Genomic DNA, 7,549 nt, shown 5'->3' on the forward strand with positions numbered 1-7,549 from the left:
CTACCATCTCGTACACTTTCCCTTTCATTCTTGCTGTTACCCAGTCACAAAACACCTCTCACACTCATCTCCACCTGCTCCACCCTGCCTGCACTTTCATCTTCACCTCCCTTGTGCACTGTCAGTTGTTTTGGATGGTTGACCCCAGGTATTTAAACTCCTCTGCCTTCACTACCTCTACTGTTTTTCTACCTGCTTCCCACTCATTCGCACACATATATTCTGTCCTGCTTCTCATTTGAGGACTATCATTCCTCAAATGAGTTATTAATAGTAAAAATATAAATCCATATTCATATTTGTTTGTTTGTTTTGTAATTAAAACACTTTTAAAGGTCCCCATACGTGAATAATGTGTTAGCAGTTAATGAAGTAAAACTAAAACACAGAGCATTGCAAAACTCTATTTGAAAAAGAAATGTTAACTTTCTGAGTCGGCATTTCCATCTGCTCCCCCAGGTTGTGAACTTTGGCTAAATTTAACCTTACATTATTATTCCAGTGGCACAGGTAGCCCGGAGGGTAATGGTGTGAAAAGAGAAATATAAATATCATCATGAGACCATAAAATATTTCCTTCTCTTCAGATCGATATCAGGCAGGTGTGCAGTCCTTTGACCCGCTGACATTCAGCTGTTCAGTCAGAGCTCGGGCTGTCGACCAGAGGAGGGGTGAGCTGGAAAACGCTGGTTTCAGGTAGCATGTTTTAGACTGTAAAAAAATATGACAACATTATGGGGAAGACAAGCAATGTTTGTGCTGACAAAATGATTGTACTGAATAGAGTGCGGTTTAATGTAGTTATGTTACGTTTGATTATGCAGTGTGTTATATAAACAGCGTAGGCAGTGTGGTTAGTTCTGCTGGTTCCTTTCAGCTCTCAGTAAAAGAGATGAGTCAGTGAACAGATATGTAGCTCCTTTATGGCTTTGTGAAAGGTGGACTGACTAGACAGCTTTTAATAAAAGGATTTTTCTCAAAGCGCTACCCATGCACATAAAAGTCCTCTTTCAGTGTATACCAGTGTTTAGCTAATGATCTACCTGGGTGTTTGCAGCTGCTCCAGACAACACAAGGGGCAAATTGGCTCGATCATGTATTCGGCACGGCAACCGAGCGGTTCATTTCCCGCTGACTATTCAGGCTATAGTGGAGATGCACATCCAAGGCAAACCTCTCAGTGGGATAGCATTGTCTGTTTTATTGTATTGGATAATAATTCTATATCACACTGTGTATAATGCTATGTATTTAATCTGTTTATCCCATAATTTACTGGATTTTCATTCAACCTATAAGCTTAAGATATATATCTCTGACATGGTTTAGTAGTTGCTAAGAGGGAAAACAGAAAATGAAGAAGAAAAAAGGAGGAAAACGGGAGGAGTGATATGATAGGAAAGGAGCGGGATGAGAGGAATACGCTGCAGGTTAATATGATGAGTTGGTGCTAGATTCGATCAGCTCTGCTTGTTTGACCCAACCTTTCCCAGCCTGAGCAACCAATCATAGTAAAGCACCGACCAAACCGATAAGGCTGATCCAATCAAAAATCAGCCAATATAGTGGGGCGTAGAAGCTAGAGTACAAACACAGAGTAAATGAAAAAAAAAACCCAACCAAAAATAGACAAGTTCTAAATAAAAAAAATAAAATAATGCAGATTTTATACAAAGCTCATCATCGTTTTAATAAATGTCGATCTCCTTTGCTTCCTGAACTGATTGTATATTTCTTTGTTGAGGAGTGATTGGATCAGTCAAGTGTGTTGGAAGCATCCCCGGCACTGGTAGATGTGTACGGCAGATGAGAGTGAGCGTGGAAAGGGAGAATATCAGAGCCCATACTGAAGAGGGAAAAAAAAAACTCAAGAGCAACATGAATGCGTTTCAGAGCAGCTTAGTGATGTGCTAGAGGAGAGAGCTCACAGAAAATAATTGGATTTCATTTTGGTCTGCAGGCAAAAAAATAAATAAATAAAAAACACAGTAGATGCATGCCGTCTCCTCAGAGCTCCAGCTACAGGTATCATAAAGCCGAAAAATGTTTGAGTTCTTTGCAGAATTCATATAGAAAACAGACAAGAGCTGAAAACTTTTCTCTAAGTTCCCTTAGTGCTTCATGAAAAACTGCCCCTCCAGTCTCTATGTGTAGAAACACTGCAGTAATCACACACACATTTATGTGGATACCAAAGAACTGATGACTAATTTATCACAATAAGCTGTTATTTGCTCATCAACACCTGTTGTTTACTTTGAGAGAAGGCCATGTGGTGGTGATGTGGCAGATTAGTATTCATAGAGTATTTCTGGGTTTGCTGCCATAAAGATGCCCGCAATAATGACAAGATAGTCAGCCATAACAACATCTGCATTAGGAGAAGGCACATTTCTAGTCAAAGCGAAAATCTCGAATGGTAATTAATTTTACCTAACAGGGCTCCAGAAAATGTTTTACTTTTAGTTACTATCTAAAATAACTAATACTTTCTATAATTTTGCAACAAGATGAAAAAGGCTGCAAAGAAAGAAAGAAAGAAAGAAAGAAAGAAAGAAAGAAAGAAAGAAAGAAAGAAAGAAAGAAAGAAAGAAAAAGGCCTCACTATCAGACTGTATAAAACAAAATACTTAATACTACGTATCGTCTCGTTTCAGTTCTCTCTGGGCTTTCAGTAACTCTCCGTGTATGCATATACAACACAAAAAAGGTGAGAAAAAAGCAAAGCAACACAAGAAACTAACACTTGCTACAATGCAACACTCTGATGAAAAACATCTGGCAATACATTAACAGGAACAGTTAGAGCTTTCATGTATTAGTGTTTAATAATTTATATTTAAACAAGCCCAAGCGGCCAGACGTCCCAAAAAACTGCAGTACATTCTTTCCCATTCTCATCCTCGGTTGGATGTCAGCTTCACTGTGTCTGCACGTCTAAATTGAGTTTCTAACATTGATTAGGTTGTTACATGAAGTTTATTTTTTTTTATAAGAATTATCTGATTAATAATATGCCTTATTGTGTACTAACAAACAATGTGTGCACCAGTTGTTTTGTTTGTTTTTTTTAATTGAAAGTCAGCATCCAGTCAGTTAAACTTCTGGGATATTGATCTGCTCAGTTAAGTAGCAGAGGGGCTTGTTAATCAGTTTCAGCTGCTTTGGTGTTAATGAAATAATAACAGGTGCACCAGACGGGCAACAATGAGACAACCCCTAAAGCAGGAATGGTAGGGCACTGCCGGAGCCCTGCAAAATTACCTACAGCAGGCCACTGGTTTGAATGTCTCGGACTAGCAGGAAACAGACTTCATGAGTGTGGCCTGAGGCCTGATGTCCTTGCGTGGGCCCTGTGCTTCCTGTCTGGCACCGTGAAGCCCTATTAGCATTTGCCATAGGATACCAGTACTGGCAGATCCAACACTGATGGTCTGTTCTGTTCTCAGATTAGAGCAGGTTTACTCTGAGCACATATGACCGATGTGAAAGACTAAAATGGCCTGACACATCACTTTTTTCACTTTGATTTTTGGGGTGGCTTTAAATTCAATCCGCTGTAGGTTGATAATTTTCCGTCAACTGATGTGGAATTGTTTCATTCCAAACACATTACCCAGCAGGGTATGAGTGAGAAAATACAAGAGCCATCCCGTATCTCCTTGAAGTTTTCAGCAGACTCTATCAGTCTTTATAACTTTAAAATCTTTTTTCTTTCCCCCTAACCCTTACATAAAACGCCGTCTTCTGCCAGAGGTACAGTTTTTAAAATTCACTGATATCCATCTGCAGACATTGCTGCGATACATTCTTTGCATCTTCCTTCGAGTCATGGGATGAGGACTTGTGTTTCTTTGCCTCAGCTTTACAACACGTTTCAGATCTCTGCCTTCAAACAAACCCACCTCTGCTAAATGGCTTGTCATGAATATTAATGTAAATGTCCAATAAACATTAATGAGATCGCGAATAAATCCTGCTGATGAAAATACCCACTCTCTTAAAGGGACAATTTTCCAGTGTGCAGCTGGAGAAAAAATAGCTAGTTAGAATTACAGGACATAAAGTGGTCATCTAGGGACACACATTTTTACAGTCTATTAATCTATGAAAAATTAAAGGCTCTCAGTTATCCCCGAGGAGATTACAGCACTTTGTCTTTCAATATAGTAACTCGTTTAGTGGTGTCCAAGTACAGCACACTGCAGTTCCTATTGTCAGGAGGCCGTGAGCCTGAAAAACTGAGCACCTGCACCAATTTTTTTTGCAAACAGCTGAACAAAATAGGTCAAAAAAGAGGATGCAAAACTCCTGATATTGGTATTCTTTAATTGGAAGAGACAAAAATATGCAACCTTCAAATTCCTTTCACTTGTTATTTTTATTTCAAAGTGACAAGAGACGACTTTCTCTCACAGCAGACGAGATTTTATCAATTTTACACAGGAACATATTAAAATCATTTGTCATTATTCTGTCACATTCATAATGTGACAGGACTGAAGATACACAGATTTCTTTTTATTTCCAGTTTCCTGAGCAGGGAGGAGATGTCCAAACAACAGCTGTTATTGCTGCTTTGCTTGCTTTGAGATTTCAAATGCTGGCTCGCAGAGCCGATGACAGTAAACAAGCGCTCCCGCGTGCAGATGACAAAAACAAATAGTTTCCAATCTCATCAAAGCCCAGGCGAACTGTGGTGGATTTACAAGCCAAGCTGCTGCCAGCGTCCGACTATCAGAGATAAAAATATTCTGTATTTCTTCCACATTAGTGGAAATTATGACACTGGAATCAGAAGATCTTCTACTCTGTGACTGGCTTACATGACGGGATGTTGCTAATCTTTATATTTGAACGATGTTGCCAGTTTGATCCACCTTTAGCAGGAATAGTTTTGGTGTCGGTGAAAGTTTGTCATAATTTACAATTCTGAATGAAAACAAAATAGTTGAGACAAAAATTAAAGAGCATATTCAAGTAAATGTGAGTTTCACAAGGAGGATTAACGATGATGCTGATTTGGCTCAGGGGGAGGGAGTTAGAAACTGAGGAACTTTGCAGCGCCTTCACTGTTATCAGCAAAATCTAAAAATTGATTCTTTAACTCACAGGGAGACAGAGAGGGAGGCAACTGTGGGTGTAATAAGCATCCTGTCTCCTGTAATTTGATAAAAGCCTCTCAGCAGCATTTTTGGATGAGCTGGAGGCGGCTGATTGACTTATGAAGGGCCAAAATAAAGGGAATTGTAACAATCCAGATGCAATTGTTCTTGTGAAGATGGGTAGTTGTAAAGGGAAGTAAAAGGCTTAATTTCTGTTATGATCTGGAGGGGGAAAACTTTATGATTTGTTTTATATACAGTGAAAAAGAAAGTTTTCAAAGGGTCCTGCTGAAAACTAAATAGACCCCACGATTTGGTAGCTTTCAGAATCACCTTCAACAGGAATAACTTTAAGCTACTGTTTTCTGTATGACTTCATCATTTTCTCGTCATTGTTGTTGAAGAATTTTTCTTTCTACACTTTACAATGTTGCTTCATTCATTGACGTTTGCAGGCATTCATTTCTGCACAGCTGTCTGAAGGCCTCGCCAAAGCATTTCAATCAGATTGAGGTCTGGACTTAGGCTGGCCCATTGCAGCACCTTTATTCTTTTCATTTTCAGCCATTCTGTTATAGATTTGTTGGGTCATTGACCTGTTGCATGACACAGGGCCAAGATTTAGCCAAGGCCATAGAAAGTATAGGGGTGCTGGGAGTGCTCCAGCACCCACTGTACCAAATGGCAGAGATGACATCATGGCCCTGCTTTTATTCTTTAAATAACACAAAAAATCACAGCCAAATAATGTAACGTAGCAATGACCTGTAGCTAAGAAAAAGGTGCTTTTTTCAAAATTAGCTATCAGGTAATACCTATCACATGCTATCAAAAAATTATCACTCTTATATTTTGTGAACTACTATCTCATAAAACCTCAAAACACCTGGATTTGTCCCCATCTTGGATCCAACAAAGTGATCGTTCTCCAACCTGTGATTCAAAACATTAAATCCATGCATCCAGATTAAAGTACTATGAGTATGAGTTTAACATTAGCATTAGGCAGTAATTCCACTCTACCACCTTTGCTGCAAAGGTCTATGTTGCATGCTATGCAAATTTGGCTTTTGGGCTTGACTGCTGTGTCTTAAGAGGCCTCATAGTTGCAAGACTGGGACACTTTTTAGTGGTTTCATAATGACTTTGCTCATTGTGCACACCCTGTCACCGATTAGAGGTTTAATAATTGTACTGTTCATGTTAAAATATTGTTTGTAAGCCTATATATTGCTGTCCACCAGTTGGGTTAAGTTTATCCTTGTCTGATGTATGCAGCGAGGTTAGAAGGTGACAAGATGAATGAAATTATATCTAAATGTTAAATAAAAACTTTTAAACCTTTTATCTTATTATAGCCTCACATGTCAGCACCTCCAACTTCAGGGCCATTTCCAATGTCTTTGGCTTAAACTGACAGTTGACCTCACACGTCACCCACAAAGTATACAGATGAGTTCATGCTTGACTTAGTGACCACAAGGCGACCGGACCCATTGGTTGCAGGACAACTGCCTCTAATAGTTAACAGTCCAGCCAAGATAGCTCAGAAGCTAAAGAGACATAGCTTCCGACACAATGAAGCCAGTAATAAACTCGAAAGTTTGAAAATAATTTCAACTTTAAAAGTGAATGGTGCTAAAGACTCACAAAAAGTTTTACTTTGAATCTTAGATGTGATCTTACCATCTAGAAACATCCTGCTGAAGTCTGAACTGTGCAACAGCAGGTTGTTCTACCCTTTTATTCCGGATCTGGCTCCTGTTCATAGACGGCATCTGCAGTCTTTAATCTCCACATGAAGCCATTACTCATGGTAAATAAGGAAATTTGCATTATTCATTAGGTAGTATTTCGATTGGCTGGAGGTGAACCTGGGGCCAGACTTCAAGCCTATTGGAATAAGTTTTCATGAATAATGCAAACCTAAATAGCTTTCAAAACAGCTGGAAGACAGAGGGGGATCTGGGCTGTAAGGAGAGATGGATTTAGAGAAACCTACACAACTTTTAGGGGATAAAATTTAAAAAATATATTTATAAGAAACTCAGTATGTCTAAAAATACATTTTTTAAAAAGCAGTATCAGTAAAACCAAACCATGCAGGAGAGCTGGGAACTCATAGGTTTATCTAAAAACCTCTCCCAAAGCTTGACAGAGAAGCAAGATAAACAAGTTACATTTATTATAGATGCAAAGAGGGAGAGAGGCAATTAGGGGCACATGAATAAAATTGAAAAAAAAAAAAAGCCAAACCTCTTCCACAGGTGACTACCGTGGAATCAGGAAAACAGGTGCAAGTAATAACATTTAACTGTCACTTTTCCATTTATGAGTGCCAAAGCCTGTGAGTCAGCATGAACAATAGCTCAGTGTTTGGTATGGACACACACAAATGACATACTGATGTTACTAATGTTTGGGAAGGTGAAATGCCAGTGAGA

The sequence above is a fragment of the Perissodus microlepis genome, chromosome 18 (genome assembly GCF_051167445.1).
Source record: "Perissodus microlepis isolate ML-2025 ecotype Zambia chromosome 18, ASM5116744v1, whole genome shotgun sequence".
NCBI lineage: Eukaryota > Metazoa > Chordata > Actinopteri > Cichliformes > Cichlidae > Perissodus > Perissodus microlepis.